General features: G+C 39.0%; 1 protein-coding gene across 2 annotated transcripts in view; it reads right to left on the bottom strand.

Annotated features, from left to right (window-relative positions):
- The window catches only part of LOC115253630 (protein FAM13A), a 136,220-nt gene that overhangs the window by 44,188 nt on the left and 69,344 nt on the right, over window positions 1-22,688 (bottom strand). For both annotated transcript variants that reach the window (XM_029866446.2, XM_029866447.2), the window contains exon 2: window positions 12,390-14,260. The gene's annotated coding sequence lies outside the window, so the exon portion shown is untranslated. The remainder of the gene's footprint in view (window positions 1-12,389; window positions 14,261-22,688) is intronic.

Here is a 22,688-nt window from a genome sequence, read left to right as displayed (position 1 = left end):
AGCTTCTCACTGGATTTCTCCCAAAGATTTTTCCAAGATTTATCGAACTCAGGAGATTCCCTTAGTGTTTTTTCACGATAGATTTTCAATAGTTTCTTTCAGGACTTTTGCAGAAGTTCTTCCAGGGATTCCTTTCAGAGGGCTTTGTAACATTTCTCTTGGATTCCCTTGTACGATTTCGTCTGTAGTTCTTCCTGGGACTTCTCTTAGAAATTTTCTGAGTTCCTCCGCGAATGTACTTGTAATTTACTCTCGGGATTACTTTCAGAACTATTTTCCGAGATGTACAACTTTTTTTCTCATGATTCCTTCCGAAGTTCTTAAATCTTTGAGGAGTTTTTTTTTACAAGGTATCATTTGCATTTCTTCCGATATTTCCCAGGAAACTTCTTACAAGGAATTTCTTTAGTTATCCCATCCATGTATTTTAGGTGTCCTGAACCTGACATATACGAGCGTCTTCAAAGACACATATTTAGAGGTTAAAACATGTAAATTACGTCTTCGAGGACACCCCAAAATAAAACTTGTTTGTTCCTAGCGTCTAGCAATCGCTAGAACCGAATCGATAAATAAAACATATCAAAGTAAAATATTGTACTCGATTCGAACACTGGTCTGCCGAATGAGAGGTATGAACTATACCTCTCGGCTATGTCACCGAGTTAGGAGTAACACGATAAATGTGAAGGTGTTTCTACATACCTGTTCAGACAGGTTTGTTGACATCTTGTTCAACTAACTCGAACTTACAGGATAGATGTAAAATTGAGTCATATTTGTCATTCAGTCATAAAATGTTTAAGTACGCTGATAGTTTACGTCACGTGCAAATTTCAGAATTTTTAAGTGTGCAGGACACATTTCGAAAAAAAACTCATTGACCATTTCCTGCAAGATCTCCGGGAGTAACTAAGAAAGGAATCCCAAAACTAGCATCAAGAATCTTGCGACAATTTCTGGTAGGGATTCCAGGAAGAGCTGTGGGAATAATCACGATAAAATCCGCAAAAAAATCCAGTAAACAACTACGCGAAAAAACCTGGAAATCTTTGAAACAAAAGAAACGAGAAGACCTTTATAAAAAATATTAGCGATAGCTCCAACAGAAATCCTAGAAACAGTAAGAAACTCGGAGAGAAATCATCACACACGGGTACCCAGCGCCCATTTAAAAATCACGGTGTAGAAAAAAGCAAAAAATTTGTCGGACACATAACGGTTAAATCAGTTTTAGATGACGAAAATGGTATTTGAATACCACAACTTGGGTATAAGAAGGTAATTCATACAACCCAATGTTTTATTTTTTACAGGGGGTACAGGGGGTCCCTAGGAATTCAAGATATTCTCTGAGGATTCCAGATTTTCCAGGTTATTTTTTCAGGTGGAAAGGCCGTTTTCTAACCAACACTCATTCCACAACATGGTGCGATTAGGGGCTTGTTGACGCTCATAGCACGGCTACCAAGCTCTACTTAGGGCGTATCAAAATTCTAGTAAATAAGTAAGTCTTAAAAATATTAGAAAAAAATCTACTTTAAGAATCACACATTACATATCATTTACTACAAGCAACCGAACAAGTGACACAGTAAACAATCGATACATCGCGAAGTACTGCTGTTTGCTGCGCCTTGTGCCGGCTTAGTGTAATTAAATCAACACAGTGAGTCCGCCACAGCAAACGCAAAGCAAGCAAAGCGTCTTAAAAGCAGCTGAAGTTTCTAAGAAATGCCAAACTTGGGTGCAAAACTCTCCGAAGCAGCTGTTTATGGAATTTGACGCGACCTTGTGCTATATTTATAAGGCGTAAGGTATATTATTATACCAAAACCCCATCCACCGGCTACGACTAGCACAGCTAGCAGGCTCGACGACGATGAAACGATGATCCATGCATATTCACGACCTCTAATATACCTAGGTACTTTCGTTCGCTTTTATCAACAGATGTATAGTAGCCGACTTGTGCAGGCAATTATTCTATTTAAATAAACGACAGAAAAACAAGTGCCCCCATAAACGGCGAAAGATGATGGCGATATCAGTGAGTCAGCTTTGCCCGGTGTATCTACAAGGCACACTGCAGTACTGCGCCTCCTAGACCGAGAGGATTGCAGCTTTTGGCATTCAAAATCGAACACCCTCACTGCATCGAAGAATCCCACCCCGAAAGGGTGAAAAGTTCGAAAATAGCCTACCGAGTGGCTAAACTTATCGTCACGCTATCCTCACACATCAAATTGGATGGGTGCAGCAAACAGCATTAGATATGGGTAGGGCAACGAATTTGCCTTTTTGATTGAAATCGATAAAACCGATGGCAGGGCTTGTCGGTCGTCAAGCGCAGTCCTATGAAGTCGATAGAAATAGTAGAAAACAATATCTTTACCGTGACCTTGAAACCACCAACTAGATTAAGGTTAACAGCGTTTGACGCTGATAGATGCGTTTTCATTTCATCATAATAATCAAAACGAGTATTGTGCTTGATGTGGATGATGACGACGACGACTATACTGCGGGGGGAGAGAACAATTCCGCGTAATTACAAGGTGCTCGAACCGCATCGTTCGGGCTGACCGCAAGTCATGCCAGATGTGCGCTTCTGTTTTCATTTTCATTGATTCATTAGCGCTTAGGCTGTAGTGTTTCTCAATTGAAGTGGAATTCCGGGTTTGATGCAGAAAATGCTACTAACAAATTGTCAGGAGGAGATGAAATAGAAATCCACATGAGCTATAAGAGGAATGCGCTTAAGCGTAGATGAATTTACAATTCATGATTGGCAAATCCGTGCATTACCAGAGCAATCGAAATTACACAAGGCACCAACCAACGGAGCTTAGGAGTGGCTTACCATTCGAAATGTGCACTTAAACCCTAGAAGGATGTTGGGGTCAATATGACCCAGACAGGCACGTTCACGCTACGCCATTGTGGTGCAAAAATCCTAATATCTTACGAAGGTTAAATAATTCCAAACTCAAATAAATCCAGACTCTAGTCAATAGTACTCAGATTCAAGCAATTACAAACAATATTCTCATAAGATGATGACTTGCTTTCCGGGAAGCAGTAATCGAATCGCATTCAGGAATTATTTTGTATGTTGGGCCATCTTACCCCACTAGTACATTTTGAACCTTGTTCCCCTAATATAAAACTTAAACCTACAGAGTTCCATCAAAATTTCGTTTTAGAGTGATCATATAGCGTTACACGATAAAGACAAAAATACTGGAGATGCATTATTTTAATCCTACGATAATTGCTGTCTCACCCTTACTGGATTTTATTTTCAACCTGTAGCTGATTTTTAACTAATCATCCAATTCATGGTGTGTACATTACATCTACTACATATACTGCTGAGTGCTGATCAAGCTCAAATCGTTTCTACGGTTATTCTTGTTCTGCATACCACCACCACAAAGGGAAGTGGCTGCGTTTGACGTGTTACCCACGTAAATGCACATACCGACCGCGATGACCAATGAATACAGCAAGCAGAAAAAAAATTGGCACAGGGTTTATTTTTAGTTCCACGCGACTAACAAGCGAATTATTTCGCATCAATTCCCTCCGCATTGCACTGCCTCACTGCCTCATCGTGGTTTAACCTCTACGGTGCGGTGTTTTGGTTCGGCGTGGCCACTGGCCACCTGCCCTCAAACGTCCATTAACTGGTGTGTTTTTATTTATACACTTCTACGTGGATATTCCCGAATACTGTACCCGAGCAGAGGAGAATATCAAATTCATAACAACAGAATCATGTAGCCTGTTTTTATATCATAATTTGTTATTATTAACTTATCAAAGCATTACTTTTCTATAACACGTTTTGTTGGGCAATCTTATTTTGATATGATTAAGTTATTAAGATGTATCCACTTAATAACATTTAAATAATATACTTTTTTGTAGACCAAGTTTTGTTATTATTCTACTATTGAAAATGTACAAATGTGTGATGACACATAACACAACAATAACAAATTTTCAAATTCACCGCAAAATTCATTTTTATAAGTTGTTATTGAATCTAACAAAGCATGTTATTAAATTGGTCTTCCAGGAACATGATTTTTGTTATTTTGCCGCTTATGACAGACAAGCTTATAACATAATAAGATATGCTAATAACATAAAAAAAAACTGATTCCATTATATAGTTATTATGCCAAAATAACATATTTTATTATGCTGTTGATATTCTCTTCTGCTTGGGTTGAGATCGCCTCATTAGCCGGCACATAAACCGGTATGAGGTTGGCCCTCCCCTAATCTTGTCATGTGGGGTTTGCGTTTGAGCTGACTATATCGTGAAAGACATGTTGATCTCTGATGGGTGCCGTCGCGGTGACGCATACCGGCTTTCTCTGGTTTGCTATTTATCTTCGTCTATGCAATTGACTTTTTAGCGGTGTTGTTTTGATTAGTTTGGGTACTTGATCAATGGGTTGAAATTTGATCATTTACGTCAATTCTCAGTATACAAAGTATCTGTTTTTATTATTTGTTCATTTTATCACATACAACGTACGTGGAATACATAGGACATGACATTCTGTTGTATTTTGTACAATACGTTAAAAAAATCTTGCTTTTTGTACTCAGCATTAGCGTGGTGCTGACGTTGGTGGCCAACCGCGCGAGTTATGGAAGGTTAAGGCCGGTTCGATTCCCGTTCCGGTCGGGGAAATTTTCTCGACTTTCTAGGCATAGTGTATTATTGTCCTTGCCTCACAATATACCAATTCATGCAATGGCAGGCCTTCAATTAATAACTGTGAAAGTGCTCAAAGAACACTATGTTGTAGCGAGGCAGGCCAAGTCCCTGTGCGGACGTAGAAGGAGAAGAAGAAGAAGAAGAAGATAAAAGAGCAGGTCCTATACGTCGCCCATAATAAAATAAAAATGGGGTAAGGTAGGGTGAGACGCCATTTTTTCAAACTTTCATCGTTTTCAATGATAAAGAGCCTCATACAACAATATTTGCTTGATATTACTGCAGAAATATTCACGAAATAAATTCATTTTCATCGATTTTTGGCGATTTGAAAACTTGGTTCGTAAAACAGAAGTGGTGCAAAAAGTGCATCTGCCATGAGGTAAGATGCCACCCAGGTAACCACTAAGCACAACAGACCGTTTTCAGCATTTGAGCTGCTTGCTGCCCTACATAAGCAGTTCGAATGCATAGCTGCTTTGAATTAGCATAAGCTATGCTGCTCAGAAGCATTCAGCTTTTAATTAGCATTTCGACTGCCTGAGATGTTTTCGCTCGGAAGCAATGAAAATGCTTTAAAAATGCTTTGTAAATGCTACGAGCAAAGAGCATGGAAGATATGTTATGCATTTGACAGCTCATGCTGTCTCTTTTCCATGGCGTTGACCTTTGTTGACAAATTTGGACATCTGAGTTGCATATTTGTTTTTCCCTCCCATCAGAAATCACTGGCGGAAACCTTGCTGTAGGTAGTTTTAATTAATAGCACGGACAACCAAAAGTTACCGTTTCACGTTGCTTCGGAAGTACGCCGATCCACCGATCGGAAGGATCCACTTTCTTGGGCGGATAACAAGTATAGATCGGAAGAGAAAAGAGGAAAACGATGAAGATCGAATAGGGAAGGAAAATGCTTTATACAAACGAAATATCGCTTCGAAAACAATTTGTCTTGAGGTTAGGAATTGGAGCCGCATTCCAGTCATTCTTTATATTGGGGATATATTTAACGCTCCCCATCGCAACACCTTTAGCGTATCCTGCAGCGTGGAAGCAGCACAAATTTAATTAGTCATCTCTGGATCATAAGTTCAAATCCCAATTACTACTAAACAAGCAAAAAAGTGTACAACAAGCTGGAGCAGGAGCTGGAGTGGTCAGGAAGGAAGCAGCGGGAACGCTGAGAGAGCCAGATTTTTTTTTTATCTGTATTAACGAGATTTTTAGCCCTAGGCTAGTTCATCTCGGGAGAGAGAGCCAGAAAAAACAAGTGCAAATCTATTTTTGTTTTGTTTTGCTCGACGACGAGGCGTTACGTTTTTTTTTTTACATTTTGAATCGACGTTCCTGAATGGGTAGCACTAAGACAGCCCGTTATTTTTCCAAAACCTGCTGTTGAGCAGCACTTAAGGCGTATATACGGCTAATAAGCATTAAAAGCGTTGTCGTAAGGACTACTATAATGCTGAAGGAATGCTATTTTAAATGCTTGTTGGTTACTTGGGCAGTTAATGACGACATTCCTTGAAAACAAATGATTGATAATAGAATGCCAATTAACTAAGATATTTTTCATTGGAAAATCAAAAGATTAGCTTCAAGAAGGGTGTTCAATACAAAAATATCTTGGCACCATTCGCCTATAGTAATGATCAAATCACATTCAGGAATGATTTTATGAATAGGGCCATATGGCCTGGCCACATGTGGTATCCAGGATGGGGCTAACAGGTTCGACTCCTGGTCAGTCCAGGAACTTTTCGTGAAGGAAACATCATTGACCTCCTTAGGCGAGAGTATCTTTGTGCTTGCCACAGGATATACACATGCAAAATGGTCATTGCCTGAGGAAGCTAGGTAATAAACTCTTAATAACTGTGGAAGTGCTCATAGAACATTAAACTGAAAAGCAGGCTTTTTCCCAGTGTACTGCAGTGGGAACGTCACGCCAAGCAGAAGAAGAAGAAGAAGAAGGATATATTCAATCTTGGATAACAATCCAAGAATTGCATTTGCCGATTACCCCAAAAGTACCACTATTATTTGCTTTAGGAATGATAGGAAATCCTCAAGATACTCCAACTGGGGAGTCTGCCAAGAAGCCCTTCTGGGGATCTTCCAGGTATTTCCAGAACTCCATCTGTGAATTATATGAGGAAAGCTATTTTGGCAGTTCTACAAAAAACTTCTTCTACAGATTCCTACAGAAATTTAAAATGGATAATTCACCAGAATTGCTATCTGTCGATTATTCCAAGGAATTTTAAATACGATTCTTCTGGAATTTTCTTGAAGAAATGCTTCAAAAGCTATTCCAGGAGCTTGGTCTGCATTCCAGGATTTCTCCATCAATTTTTAGAACAGAAGCAAATCCTAACATGAAGTCCATGAGGATTACCATAAGGAACTCCTGAAGGATTTCTAAAAAGAGCCTCTGATTCCTAGAAAGAACCCTGTAATATTCCCAGATAAAGCATCTGAAGGATTCCCACAAGGATCTTCTTAAGAATTTCCAGAAAGAACAGACGGGCTTATAAATGTAACTGCTGGAGAATTCCCAGAAGAAACTGCTGAAGGATTTTCAAAAGGTGCCCTAGAGAATTTCCAGAATGAAGAATCTCCAGGATGATATATGGGAAATTCCAGAAGCAGCAAATAAAAAAAATCAGAGGGGATTTTTGAAAATTATCTTAGAGGAATTCCCCTAGAAAATAGTGAAGAAATCCTCGGACGAACATCTGGTGGATTAGAAGGAACAACTTTCAGAGATCTCTCGGGTAATGCCTAGAATGAGTTACCGAATGAATTGCGATTCCTTGTTGAACTCTTAAAGCAATGCACGAATAAATTCCAGAATGAATTTGAAAAGGAACATCTCGGTTATCAACTACCGGAAAACGCCTGGGGCTTTCGAAAACGTCTAATCAAATTCTACGAGATAACCAATTGAAATGGTTCGATATACGCTTGAAGGAATCCCAAAAACGTTCTTGAAAGTATCCTAGAAGGAAGCCCTTGGGGAAACCTTAAAGTAGTAGAATCTGGGAAAGTAGGATATCTGGAGGACTTCCAAGAGAGTACATAGGAAATTCTTTGAGGTTCCTTAGAGGTATCCCAGATAAAATTTCAAAGGAACTCATGGACGAATCTCAGAAGATGCTCATGAATGCTCATATTCTTCGTTGTTAAGATCATTCTGGTAACTGTAACATTCTGGAAATCGTCGTTCCAGATAATGAAACTGTCGAATATGTCACTCTTGCGTATAACATGAGTATATCAGTATGACAGAGCGCAAGAATCGGTCGTTGGCTGAGCTGGAGCGTTGTATAATCAGGAATGCGAAGCTACCATACAAGTTTAAGGTGTCTTTGGTACTTCCAATAAGAAACGAACAGAGTTGATATTTGTTCGATATTCACAAAGACTACCGTTTGATCGATTCGAAAAACCATATGTAAACTTGATGTAAGTCAAGATGTATTGTGTTTCGGATAACACGGTGTCGTTCTTGAAAATTAAGCTTTTGCTGACCAACAATTCAGAGGAATCCCGCAGGAAGTTCTACGATGAATTCTGAAAGAATTTTCATGAAGTATCTCCCAAATAATTACTGACAAATACGCAGAAGAAACTGTTGTAGAAATGTGAAATAATAATCTAGAAAGAACTATGGAAAAAGCTTCTAGAGGAACCACGGGTTGAATTTACTGAGGTATTCAAGCAGAAACTCTTGGTGTAATCTTAGAATCAAATCATGAATGAATTCCAGGAGGAGCTATAGGAGAAACATGTGAATCTTAGAAAGAGTTCCTGCAAAAATTCTGGAAGAAGTTTCTAGAGGAAACTCGGAAAAAAATTCTTGGTGAATCCCAGATAGAAATCAAGAATAGGTCCCAAAAGGAACACCTTAAGAAATCCCACAAGGACCAGAAAAAAACTCCTGGAAGAGTTTCAGAAGAAATTTTTTGAGGGTCCTTCGAGAGAGCTCCTGCAGGAATCCTAGAAGACCCTCCTGGATCAAACTTAAAGCGCTTAAGGAGGAATCTCAGAAAAAAAAAACTTCTATAGAAAAAAACCCAAAGAATCCAAGCAGAAACTCGATGGTAGCCCTCGGCAAAGCTATAAAAGGGTTTAAAATCTCGACGATTATTGATTCGGATTGTATTGGATCTCTCATAGAATAGCTCTATGTTTTGTTTTACCTACGCTATTAGGAATCTTTGCCGGAATCGCTAATAATATTTCCAAGGAGTTCTATTAAATATTTCAAAAAAATCACATCCTGAACGTTCTAGGAATTCACAAGATTTTCCACATCCTCACTCTTCCCCCAAATCATTCGACAATGATTTTGCGAACTTCCTCACAAATTTCTTTGGGAATGTCTTCGGCAAATCCTTCTGCATTTTTTCTGGTCTGTAGTTTTTTTTAAGATTTATTTTTTTATCTATGCTATTTGGTATTCCTTCAGCAATTCTTTTGAAAACTCCTTCGGCAATTCTTCTTTGTATCTCATTCATAATTTATATGAGAAGATTTTTTGCAGCAGATCCTTTCGGAATTTTGGTGTAACTTGCTCCGAAAATTTTTTCGAAAATTTCATCAGCAATTGCTTTGCAAATTTCTCAGGCAAATCTTTTGGAGACGTCTTCGATTATTACTTTGAGAACTTCTTCTGTAACTTCTTAGGAATTTTCTTTGGTTTTCTTTTGAGAATTTCTATGGAAAAAGAGTTTAGAGTTCTTCCGAATATTTCTTCAGAATTTCCTTGAAAATTTGTTTTGAAATTCTTCCGAAAATTTCTTCAGAAATTCCATTGATGATTTCTTCAACAATTCCCCAAGAAATTATTTTGGGAATTCTTTCCGAAAATACTTCATCGTAAACTTTTAGATTTTTATCGAAAATTTCTTTGTAAATACTTGTGGAAATTTCCATGGAAATTTCATCGGCAACTCCTTTGGAATATATTTTGGCAATTGATATGGGGACTAGATTTGTCCAATTTCTTCAAAAAAGCTTTCATGATTTCTTAGAAAATTTCTTTGACAACTCCTTTAGAAACTCATTAGGTATTTTGAAGGAAATTTATCCAGTTATTCCATTAGAAATTTGTCATGAAGTTTCCGAGAATTTCTTTAAGCTTTTCTTTGACTATTCCTCTCAAAATTTCGTTCCAAAGTGATTTGGCAGTTCCATTTTCAAATTGCTTCATTCCTTTGAAAAGGCAATTCCTGAATTATTTTTCAATTGACAAATTCTGAATTTCCAAAGGAATGGACGATTAAATTCACAAAGAAAAGGCCTACGGGACTGTGAGATGAACTCCTAATATAATTTTATGAAAAATTACTATTTGTTGGCCTTAGGAATTTTTATATTAATGCTCGTTTTCTATGAAATTTTCGAAGAAGATTTGAATCGAACTACTGAATGACTTTTCAAACAAATTTCCAATATAGTTCTCCAAGAAAGTTCTAATGCTTATACACCATCACCATGACACTACCGATCCTGGGCAATGAGAAAGAGAACTCTCTTTATTATGTTTATTTTCTTAACCCTGGAACCGTCGTAAGAACTAACATAATATACCGTCTACCCCCGTTGGTTTGAACGACACCTCATGCAAACCAACGGGGTTCATTTTTGATTTGAAGTTCTAGTAACCCTGTGGGCATCGAAAAACACACTGATGATAACCCTTTTTGCTGTTTTGTTTTGATTCTGCGTTTCGTTTCACCCCGTTCCGTTCTCACCCCACCGTTTCTCACGTTTCGTTCACCCTACCCCGTTCCCGAATGACGTTTAAACCGTTTTAGTTTGAACGATGTGCAGATTAGAGGGGGTCAAATTAAAAAGTGTTCAGATTAGATGCGGTCAAACCAACGGGGGTAGACGGTATTAGAAAAGTTGTAGGAACATTCCGAAAACCAAAGATTGCAGCTCCGTTCTATCCATGTGACGCAAGAGTCTTCCAAATAAAGAAATATGTATTGTGGATTTATCGGCTACTTTTATTCTACCGGTTACTTGTGTATATAAAAATCAACTAGATTGTCAAAAAATGAATGTCGCTGATTAGCTAGTGGCAACGAGGAATAGCGCATACAATAAAAAATGTTTAAAAGCATTTTTAAGTTACTCTTTTTATAAAACGGCTACTTTGGAGGCCATACTGAAGCGACCGGTAGAATACAAGTAGCCGGTAAATCCACAATAGTAAAATCAATTTTCGACACGCTTTACTAGGTACTAAGTACTTTGCTAAATATACTAAGTACACTCAGCGAAGTAAACTACCGAAATTCATCAAAATACCTTATGAAGTTTAGCCATAACTGTAAAGTATGGATGCCATAAGAATACCTTATGAAAATTGAACATGCTTATTGTGAGCTAACTACATAAGATAAACTTATGAAAAGGGCAGAAAAATTACAAAATGATGCAGACTGGAATCGATCCATGAACGTCGAGAACACTGAGCTCGTGCCCTACCCACGCGGCTATCGACGCTTGAGAATATCGTGTTGCTAAATGTGTATAAAAGCCAAACTGTGAGCCGATTCTGCATCATAGACCGACGACCGACCTTATGAAAATCGTTCTAGCCGTTATGAATTGTTTAAAGGCCATTTCATAAGTTAGACCTTATGATAATCTTAGGTTTATTTGCCTGAGTTTAAGAATAGCTGTGCGGCTCCGTGGTCGTGTGGCTAGTATCACAAGGCTCTTAGTCGCATCGTGCTGAGGAGCGTGGATTCGATCCCCGCCGCAAAAAGTTTTCGGCTGCGCCACCGGACGTTGCATGGTAGTCCGTTTTCTAGTGTCGTGCTTACTTCAAAGAGCGAAAAGGCTCACTGGAAGCATTGAACGTGTCCTTGAAAACTAAAATAAGTATGTTCATAACCTCTGTTCGAAAATCTGGCTACGTCCATGCACGGCAATGTACACGATGGCTTCTTCGACTGAATTGGTGATGCAATATTCAAAAACTCTTATTCAGTCTCGGTCCATAGGAGATATTTCAACTATCGGCAGCACTCTGATGACAGTACACTTTTGTATCAATCCATCAGAAATGGTTCAACTACTCAACCGTATACTGTAAAACTAAAGCTATAAAGGGGCAGAAACTGCAACTCACTTCATCCCAAAATAGCAATGAACCAACTTTTTTGCAGTCATCATCAGCATCATCGAACCGGCACCACCATTCACCGGCATCAAATTCGGTGGAGATTTTGCCGGCATGGTCGGTCACACATGTAGACGCCGCCGCCGTAGTCGTAGCCATAATGAAAACTACCCCTTCAAAAACTTGATTCGATCCACTACCATGATCGGTGGGTACTACTGATTTGAAGCCGTGGCGAACGATAGGGGAGAGTGGGATGTGGCGGTCCACGTGTAGAATTATCGTCTTCAAGTTGTTCGGAAGCTAAGATTGTGAGGGTGTCAGATACTGTTGTGAAAACGGAGGAGACGCATGGTACTTATAGTTTGCTGTCACAACAAGGGATAAGTGAAACTATTCGCATGTGATTCGTTCGCAAGGCGCATTCTGTGACTTGTTCCCCTACAGTATAATTCTACAATCTACATATTCGTTCAATCACAAATAAAGTGTCAGATCGAAACTTACCACACAAGCTGTAACTGTTTCCCAAACGTTTTTAGCAAATGCTTCAATTTTGGGTGGAATTTTCGCAAACTGCTCCGCGAAGTTCGCGTAATCCTCGTGGTCGTTCGCGATCGGTTCCTTGCTTATTGATGATGTTGTTGTTGCTACTGCTGTTGATGATGATGTTGCTGTTGCTGCGTACAACAGAAAAGAAGAAACCACTTCCGAATGCTGCCCCTGTTGTTGCTGTTGTTGTTGTTGTTCTCTGCCACCGCTCCGCTTGTTCAGAAGGCTTGTTGTAGCTTTCGGCTGAGCGGTGATCACGCTGCTGGACGCGGGTCGGGGAATGGTGTTGTTAACACAATTTTCGATCCGCGCGGTTCACCTTCACCCGGCGGAATATTAACCGGTATGGTGTGTATGGTGATTATTATATTTTTTTCTTCTTTGCTGGTTTAATTATTTATCGGTTGCTCTTTTCGGTCGACAACAATAACAATCGAAGGGTGAACGTGTTGGGTGATGATGGTGAGGAACGAACACACACACTTGAACCACACAAGTACAGATGGCGCGGTACTTGCAGGTTAGGCGACTCTCGGTTGGAAAGGGAAACTTGTTTTCCCTTTTCGTCAGCTGGATCTTAACTTTGTTGGCACGCGGTATTCAGATGATCATTTGCACACCGGTTAAAGAGAGATGTATTTAGTTGAATTCGTGGCGGCGATAAATCGTCCGTTGTTGGCTACGAAAACTACTCTGCAATGATAACCACCAATACACAACTTCTTCCAGGACTTAAAGATCTCAATACTTTTCTCCAACGATGACAACAAGAATAACTAACCACACACGCTAGCACGCGTACATACACTGTTGTTGATGATGGTGCACCGACAGAACAATTTGCAATTAATTCATCGAAGTGGCATATCTCTGTCTCTGCACATTTTCAGACCTGTTCTTGAACAATCTACGGCTGTTTGAGGAAGTGTGTTGACACGAGGCGGTAGTTTAGCATGGGAACCGCCTAGTTAGCCCCAGATTTAAAGTTTTCTTCTGGGGTTGCTCAGCGTTCTAGATCTCTTCACGAACTCCCAACAATGATGCAATCTCACGCGCGATCTACAAAGATCGACACCTCGAACCGTCTACTTTCACACCGCGACTAACGTAGCCTGTTGACCAACGAGCGCGGTTTCTATTTCCCTGTATACGCTATACTTCTCAGCTTTAATTCTGATCTCTGAACGAATCCTGTACCCTCAGGCTCTTCTCTGTTTCCGAATGAGACTAGTGTGTGTCCTAGACTTCAGCACTCTAGATCAACACTAATTCAAATTAAAATTGACCTGCTATTGCCCACCGGCTACTGGCACAGTCAAACACTTATTACGCAGTTGGACACACAAATTGAACTGCCTCCCGAGTGTCACTCGCAAACGCCGGGTCTCTTCTTCTGCTATTCCGAGTTGAACGAAACTTGGCGTGTCGCCACTCCTGCTCACTACTCACTTCAGTGGGTGGCGGGCGGTAGATCGCTGCTACCACACAACACAGAGCTCACTTTGTTTGTCTTGCTCTCCCACTCTCATTCATGACTCCATTTCACTCTCAGCTTCGCCTCTCGCTGTTCTCCCGCTTTTCCGAGAGGATGGATGATGTAAAACACTTTCCCCACCGTTTTCCACGACGTTCTCTTCGGACTCGGGCTGACTAGAGCGAACGATACATCTTCGAACGAAGCGATGATGCGCGGAGCTCAAACGACGGGTGAGCCTAGATAACCGGATTCCCCCGAAGGATTCGGTGTGACGGCGGAAGTGCCAACTGATTGACCTGCTCTCCTCTCTAAGGGTTTCACTTTAGTTCAACGGATCGAATTGATTCGCCTGCAAGGAAAGATAGAAAACGGAAGCAAATCAATAAATTTCGAATATTAATATCAACGTTTTGTGATGGTCGTGCGAGGGTTTGTTTAGGTACGGGTGCACTCTAACAGCTCGGAGCTGAGCACGCTCTAATAGGCGATGGAATGTGCGAGCGAATCGTCGATATAGGAATGACCTTGTGGTGGATAAATTGATGCCTTTGGTCGGTGCAATAAACGAGAATGCAGCGCTAACGAATGAAGTGTCTAACAGAGCGGTGTAGATATAGATGACCAAACCATTATGGAACTACGACGGTGAAAGTCGGCAGCGAAAATTCAATCACTAATTGAGTTACCGGTATTGATAGTTTATTTTCATCATGTCACAGGCAAAAAGAAAACATCTACAATGTACCACAAAGTGCTTTGACGGACATGTGCGTTGCAGCTAACATGGCTTGAAAAAAAGACAGAAAGTAGTTTTATTTATTCAGAAGAGTTTTTATTTACAGCTGAACCACTTGAACAGAGGGTAACTTCGGTAAAACATTTTTAAAACAAATGGCTTGATTTGTTGTACAAGGTTAAATACACAGGTTGTCGATGCCCTTAATGTTTGTAGGTAGAATGAATGAAGAATCCCCAGAGGAATTCCAAGGGGAAGAAATCCCCGAAGGAATTCCAGAGGAAATCCCCGAAAGAACTCAAGGAGGAATCTCCGAAAGAATCTCAACAGGATTCCTCGAAAGAATTGTAGTATAAATTCTTGAAGGAATTCTAGCAGGAATCCCCGAAGGAAATCCTGAGAGAAATTCGAAAAAAATCGAAGAGGAATTGTTAAAAGGAATCCAAGAGGAAACCCAAATGAATTTCAGGAGGAATCTCCGAAACAAAAATCCAGGAGGACTCCCCGTCCAAAGTCAAGCAGGAATCCCTGAAGAACATGCAGGAGTAATCCCCGAAGATATTTTAGGAAGTATCCTGGAAGAAAGTCCAGGAGGAATTCCCGAAGGAATTCCAGGAGAAACCCCCGAAAGAATTCAAGAAGAAATCCAAGAAGGTATTCCAGATTAATCCTCGTAGAAATTCCAAGAGGAATCCTCGAACGTTTTGAAAGAGGTAACCTCGAAGAAATTGCAAGAGAAATTCCCGAAGGAGTTCCAGGAAAAATTCCAAATGAAATTCTTGGAAGAATCTATCAAGAAAGTCCAGGAGGAATCCCCAAAAAAAATTCCAGCGGAAATTTCCAAAGGAATTCGAGAAGGAAACCCCAAAGAATTTCTAGGAGGAATCATCGAAAAATATCCGTGAGGAATCCTTGAAGAAATTCCATGAGGAAACTCAGGAATGATTTCAAGAGGAATCTTCGAATTAATTTTAGGGGAAATCCCCGGAGGAATTTTAGGAGAAATTCCCGCAGGAATTCCAAGAAGAAATCGCGGAGGAATTCCAGCACGAATCCCAAAAGAACTCCAGCAGTAGTCCTCAAAAAAATTCCTGCAGCAATCCCCGAAAGAATTTCAGGAGAAATTTCCGAAGGAATTCTAGGAGAAATCAGCGAAAGAAATCCCGCAGAAATTCCAGGTGGAATCCTCGGAGGAATTCCATAGGGGATCTCCGAACGAATTCCAGGAGAAATCCTCGTCCAGGACGAATCCCTGAAGTAAGTCCAGGAGGAATCCCCGTCGGAATATCAGGAGGAATCCCCGAAGAAGGTCCAAGAGGAATCCCTGGACGAATCCCAGAGGGCATCACCGGAAGAATTCCTGGAGGAATGTTCGAAGGATTTCCAAGCGGAATCCTCGAAGGTTTCTCAACCCTTCGGAAGTCCAGGAGGAACCCCTGAAGGAATTCTAGGAGAAACCTCGAAGAAACTCTATGAGGAATCCCCGCAGGAATTCTAGGATAAATCACTGCAGGAATTCTAGAAGAAAATACCGAAGAAATTCCAGGAGCGCTCCTGGCGGAATTCCGTGAGCAATCCCTGATCGAAATCCGGGAATCCCCGAAGGAATTCTAAGAGGAATCACCAAAGGAATTCCAGGGGGAAACCCCGAATGTATTCCAGGAGGAAGCTACGATGGAATCTCAGGAGAATTCCCGAAAGAATTTCAAGATGAATCCTGAAAGGAAGTCTTATAGGAAACCTCGAAAAAAATCGAAGACAGAATTCCTGATGGAATTCCAAAAGGAATCTCCAAATGGATTCCCCAAAAGAATTCCAGGAGTGTTAATTGAAAAGAGACTGGAAGCCATTACCCCGAATCTCCGAGGAAAGTTCAGTTGAAATTCCTGAAGACATTCCAGGCGGAATTCTCGTAGGTCTTTCCCCGAAGGATTATCAGGAGGAATCTCCGAAAGAATTCCTGGAGGAATTATAGAAGGAAATCTTGGAGGAGTTTTTGTAGAAACTGCATGAGAGATCCCTCAAGAATATCCTGGAGATATGCCTGATTGTAATCCTAAGAAAATTCTGTAGGAATTCCTGAAAGAGCTTCTGGAGAAATCTCTGATGTAACTCCTGGAGGCATCCGTTAGTTCTCCTGAAAAAATCTCTGAGAGAACCCCATGAGCGATCCCTGGAAGACTTCTGGAAGAACTCCTAAAGAAAATTCTCGCGGAATCCTGTAAGGTTTTTTTTATCCTTATTAACGGGATTTTTAACCCTAGGCTAGTTCATCTTGGGAATCCCCTAAGGATATCCTGAAGGAATCGTAGAAGGAACTCTTATACTAATCATTGAATGGACTTCTGTAGCAATCCCTGAACAAATTTCAGGGGAATCTCTGAATTCTCTTGGAGGAATCATTGAATCATCCTGTAAGATTCTCTGAAGGAACTACTAAAGGAATCCCTGAAAAAAATCAAGAAGAATACCTGAAGAAACATCTGCATTAATCCCTCCTGCAGGAATTCCTGAAGGAAACTTCTACGAATCTCCAGGAGGCATCCATAATCTTCCTGAAAGAATCTCTGAAGGTATTTCTGGAAGGATACCTGAGTAAATTCCTGTTGAAACAGCTTAGGAAACTTCTGAAAGAATTCCTCATGACATCCCTGAATCATCCCGGAACTATTAGGGAGATCCCTGACGGAACTCCTGGAGGGATCACCGAAGGAACTTCTGGAGCAATCCATGAAAGAAGTACTACACAGCATGGATCCTCGAAAGAACTCATGAATTAATCCCTGGAGGAAATTCTGTAGGAATATCTGTAGAAACTCCTAGAAAAATTTTTAGAAGAACCCCTCAAAGAATCTCTGAAAAATTTCCATGAGGAATCCCGAAGGAATAGCAAGAGGAATCTTCGAAGAAATTCCAGAAGGGATGCTAGAAGGAATTCCTGTAAGAACCCTTGATGGAGCACCTGGATAAAATGATTTCTGAAGGATCTTCTTGTGTAACAGTGGTGCCATCGTGGTTACTCCAAGTTACTCATTGAGTAACCAGCTCTTGACAAAAAATAATAGATTCCTACCAATGTGAGAGCTCAAGCATTACTCTATAAAATTCTCTGGAAATAACTCTACGGGCTCCTTAAAAATCTATCAAAAACATCATTCCCATTTTTTCCAGGGATTTCTATAGTTTCTTACAGGATGTAATTCAGATATTTCATCAGCTTCTTCTTCGAAATTTCTCAAATGGTTATTTAAGAAAATCTGGCGAGCATTGATTCAGAAATTTCCATGAATTTCTTCAGAAATCCTTTAGTGATTCCTGAAGAAATTCTTTGAGAGATTCCTCTTAAAAAGCATCAAACAATTTAGGGATATCTTCATATATTACTCCATGGATTCCTGTAAAAGAATCCTTCAGCAATTCCCAATGCGATTCTTACAGAAAATTCATCAAAAAATAAAACTACCAGGAAGCCCTTGAAAATTTCTCTAACCCCTTATAATACGCACAGTTTCTTTAAGAAATTCTTCAATTTTTTTAAAGATTATCCCAGAAATAAATTAAAGAATTCCTTTATAAAGCCTTGCTAAGATTCCTTCTGGAATTGCTGCATGGATTCCGTTAGTGGTGCTTCCATTTTTTTCTAGAGAGTCTTCTACGGACTCCTTTTGAAATTTTTTTGGAACGTCTGCCAAGAATTTCTTAAGAATTATCTTTAGAATTACCTCCAGACGATGCTAGAAAGATTCCTCTAAGAACTCCTCTGAAAAAAAGTTCCATGGGTTCCCCTCAGAAATTTCATCACAAATTCTTTCAAAATTGCGTACGATAATTCTTTCAGGATATCATCCTTGTATTTTTACAGAAATGCTTTCAGCATTTCTTTAGAAAATCAAAAGTTCAGAATTCCTACAGAAATTTCTCAACGGATTTCTCTAGAAAATCTTCCACAGACTCCTTTGAGAATTCTTCTAGAGTTTTCTTAAAATATTCTTCCAGAGATTACGTTAAAAATCCATATAGATTTCTTCATAAATTCTTTATGAGATATTTTCATAAATCATTCATGGATTTTTTCAAAAGTTTTCTTCAGAAATCTGCTTAAGAATTCATCTAGAAATTGACACAGAATTTTTCTGAGTTCCTCTCGAAACTTCGCCAGGAATAACTTAAGACATTTCTATAGAGGTTCGTTAAGAGAACCTTTCGAGAATTTCTACGGGGATTCTTTCACAAATTTTACAGGGATTACTTCTGAAATTCTTTTAAAAGTTCTTTCATAAATTTTATCAATGTTTTTTTTTTAATATTCCAGAGATTCGTTTGGAAATCTGTAAGGTGTTTCTTAAACAAGATGACCAGAAATTTGTTCAGGAATTGCTTTAAGAATTCCATTGATAATCTTCGCCAGAATGTGTTCAGGAACTTCTACAGGGATTTATTGAGAAATTCATGCAGGAAATCCTCCAGAGATTCTTTCAAGATTTCATCCAAATATTTGTCCATGTATTTCCACAGAAATTTCTCCGGTCCGGCATTTCCTTTAAGGATAACTCTATGAATTTCTCTGCATATTCTTTAAGGAGTTTATTCAAAACTGTTTCCTAGGAATTTCTACACGGATTTCCTTAGAAATACCCCAAGAGTTTTTTTTTTTTTTCAAGAGATCTTTACAGAAGCTTATCTTAGCGATTTTTTGAGTATTCCTACAAATATTTCTTCGAGAATATTACCACAAATTGCTTCAGAAATATTTTAAGAAATGCTTCCAGCGATACAGATCATCAGACACATTCCACGCGCTACGTTTTGCGCGAGAATCAAACTTTTGCCTTCAGTAAGGGTTTTGTTGTTGAAAACATACCGACCAGTATATCAAACGATCAGATTTGATTAGAAGATTCATTTCATGCCTTGTAAATAAAAATGTGTACTTTTTTTTTTCAAGAAATATCAAGAAATATAGCGTAACGGGACACCATCGCAAAAAATGACAAATTTTGACTTAACGCCAAGAAATTTGCCGCTTTCTCAAAACATTTTTGAAAGTTTCGAGGACTATTAGATTGATATAAGTAATAATCTTTATTTTGATGCAAAAAGAATCAAAATTGACAGCTGGAGCACCAAAATATCGTTCAACAAAGTTCAAAATCCGCGGTGTAGAAGTGCTTGGAATGTAACATCAATCAAAAGTTCCTCCAGAAATTTCTCCTCGGCTTTCTTTAGAAGATCTACCACAGACTCCTTTGGATTTTTTTTTTCAAAAGAATTCTTGAGAAATTTTCTTGCATTTTACTTTATAAACTTTTCTAGGAACTCCACCCATGGCCTTCCTAAGAAATTACTCCAGATATTTCGCTAGAAAGTTTCACATGGATTTGTTCAGATATTCCTCTAGAGATTCATTCAAAAGTACTTCCTGAGATTTCCACAGAAATTGCTACATATATTAAGGGATTTCTTTACAAATTTCACTGCGGAATTCCTTAAGCAGAAATTCATCGAAACATTTCTTTAGAAAAATCCTACAGAGATTCTTTCAGGAATTCTTCTAAAGGTTTCTCCAAGAATTCTATGACAGATTCCATTTGGGATTGCTGCACACAGATAAAAATAATGAGGTTTACACGTCATGTAAACTTCATTTTAGTCATGTAAACTTAGTGTCATGATGGTTTACATGATATATCATGTAAATTTGTGTTATATGTCATGTAAACTCTCAGAGTCATGCTGAATTACATGACATATAATGGAAGTTTACATGATATTTCATGAACTTTACATGATATGTCATGTAAACTTCTGCGATATCCCACGCTCCAATTATGTGCATCATATGTCACAGAATTTTACACTCTTTTTTCGATCTGTGCAGAATTTTCCTCACGATTTTTTAGAATTGATCCTGAGGCTCCGTCAGAAATGTCTCCTGAAGTTCCTTCAAAGATTAAGCGCAGTTTCGAGTTCGAAAGGAATCGCTCAAGAATTTTCTTGAGTGATTCCTGGCAGAAACTTTCTTCGATGACTGCCATTTGAACTGTTATTTCTTCGCTACTGCGTACTGCGATCGAAGAAAAACCGGTTTCTTGAGCGATTCAGGCAAGGAATTTCCCATGCATCAAGATAGGCTGAGAAATTCCTTCTGAACTGCAAACAGTGCTTTATGCAGGTATTGTTACAAATATTCCAACAATGTTTTTTTTTTCAATTCTGCTAGAAATTGCACAAAATATACCTATAAGAATTCTGGAAGATATCTCTCAAAGAAATTCTAAAAAAAACATAGGATTTACTTCTTAAAAAAAATTGTTGTAAATTTGGAGATTCCTAGAAGAAATTCTTGAAAAAATTCTGGAGCTATTCTTGGACAAAAATTTCTTAAAAAAAACTCCTCAAAATACCTCCTTAATACATAGAAAAAAAAATCATGAAAAAATACTTGAGGAACTCTTAAAGTAATTTCAAGGAAAAAATTGCTAAAGATGTTTATGCAAAAAATTCTGCAGAAATCCGTAGAGAAGTTTTCAGCAGAATGATTTAAAAATGTATGCCAAAATTCCTGCAGAAGTAGTAGACAAACATACTGATGGAGTTCTTATATAAATCCGTCAATAAAATTCTAAAGATACCGCAGGAATTTTGGAAGGAATCGTTAGAAGAACTCCTGGAGATATTTCTGAGGGAATTCATAGAAGAATTCCTCATACAATTTCCTCAGGGACAATGTCATAAAAATACCTGAATATAAATTTCAGAAGGAGATATTTCTGGAGGAAATCGCCCTGTTGGGAACCACTGATCAGCTCAGCATTCTTTCCCTATACTGCTCGCTCACCGAAGGCGATGAGTCTGCCTTTCGATTGATGCACAAAGTAGTTAATTAGGATTAGAAGTATTGTAGTCCTTATCTCGTATACGTGTCGCATCTTGCAATGTAATATTTTATGTAATTAAGTTACGTTTAAATAGGATATTCGTTTCCACCTGGAATTTAAATACACTCCCATGTGTCTCGGCCACCCCGAACCCCAGGATGTAACACTTTCCGAAACAAAAAAAAACATCATGGAAAAATGTTTTAAACGACTATTACATGAATTTAAGGACATAGTATTTGGAGTACATAGCTCAAATTTTCTCGAGCACAAATCTTGATAACCGTCAATCTTATCCGGCTGAAAATGTAACTTCATGTTTACTTCCGCACAGACGGTTCTCCAGATTTGTGCTCTAGAAAATTTGAGCTGTGAACTCCAAATACCTTGTCCTTAAGAAATTATAAACACTTCCACAGTTATTAACTAAGAGGAAAACAAGGAAATTGCTTTTACGAAAAGTTGCTGGACCCACCGGGAATTATAAATAAGTTATTAATTATTATCATTATCTTTTTTATCGAGATTTTTAGCCAGGAGAGAATAAGATATTTCCTCCAGCACGCGATTATTGCTTTGTCTTTTGTTATATCGATTCAACATAGAGTTTATTACTGTTTTTTTCCACTCACATCACGTGCCATCGTAAACGACATCTATGGTATGACCCCAATCATCTGTTCGGATTATATTTTTTTTTTTGTTTTGTATTATAAACAATATCATCGAAACAATCAAATAGAACACAGATCATACCGATGTGCAAAAGTGTGCCATCACGAAACAAACTTCGAAGCCAAACCACATAGTGTAGGAAAAAACCAGTGCAGCGCATGATGGTTCAGGTTGAGAATGTCATCGGGCGAACACATCCATTAATATCAATTTCCTTTGTGGAACTGGTTTCTGCCGGGGTATTGTCATTCATGGCAACGACTCGCGTTTTTGTGTTTTACAGAACGAATCGACTCATCTATTCAATGAGCAGTCTAGGACGGGACGTCCTTTGTATGCGGAAAAGATGTTGTTCGCTATGCCCGCCCTACCATATGGACAAGGCTACCATCCATTCGATTCCGTCTGAATTCCAGCCTGAGTTGACAGAACTTTGACTGAAACGGAGGATGCTCTGGCTCTCACGTCCACCACAGAAGCTCGTTTAT

This window comes from Aedes albopictus, chromosome 2 (genome assembly GCF_035046485.1).
Source record: "Aedes albopictus strain Foshan chromosome 2, AalbF5, whole genome shotgun sequence".
In the NCBI taxonomy this organism is placed as follows: Eukaryota; Metazoa; Arthropoda; class Insecta; order Diptera; family Culicidae; genus Aedes; species Aedes albopictus.
This window is presented reverse-complemented; position numbering and strand designations above follow the sequence as displayed.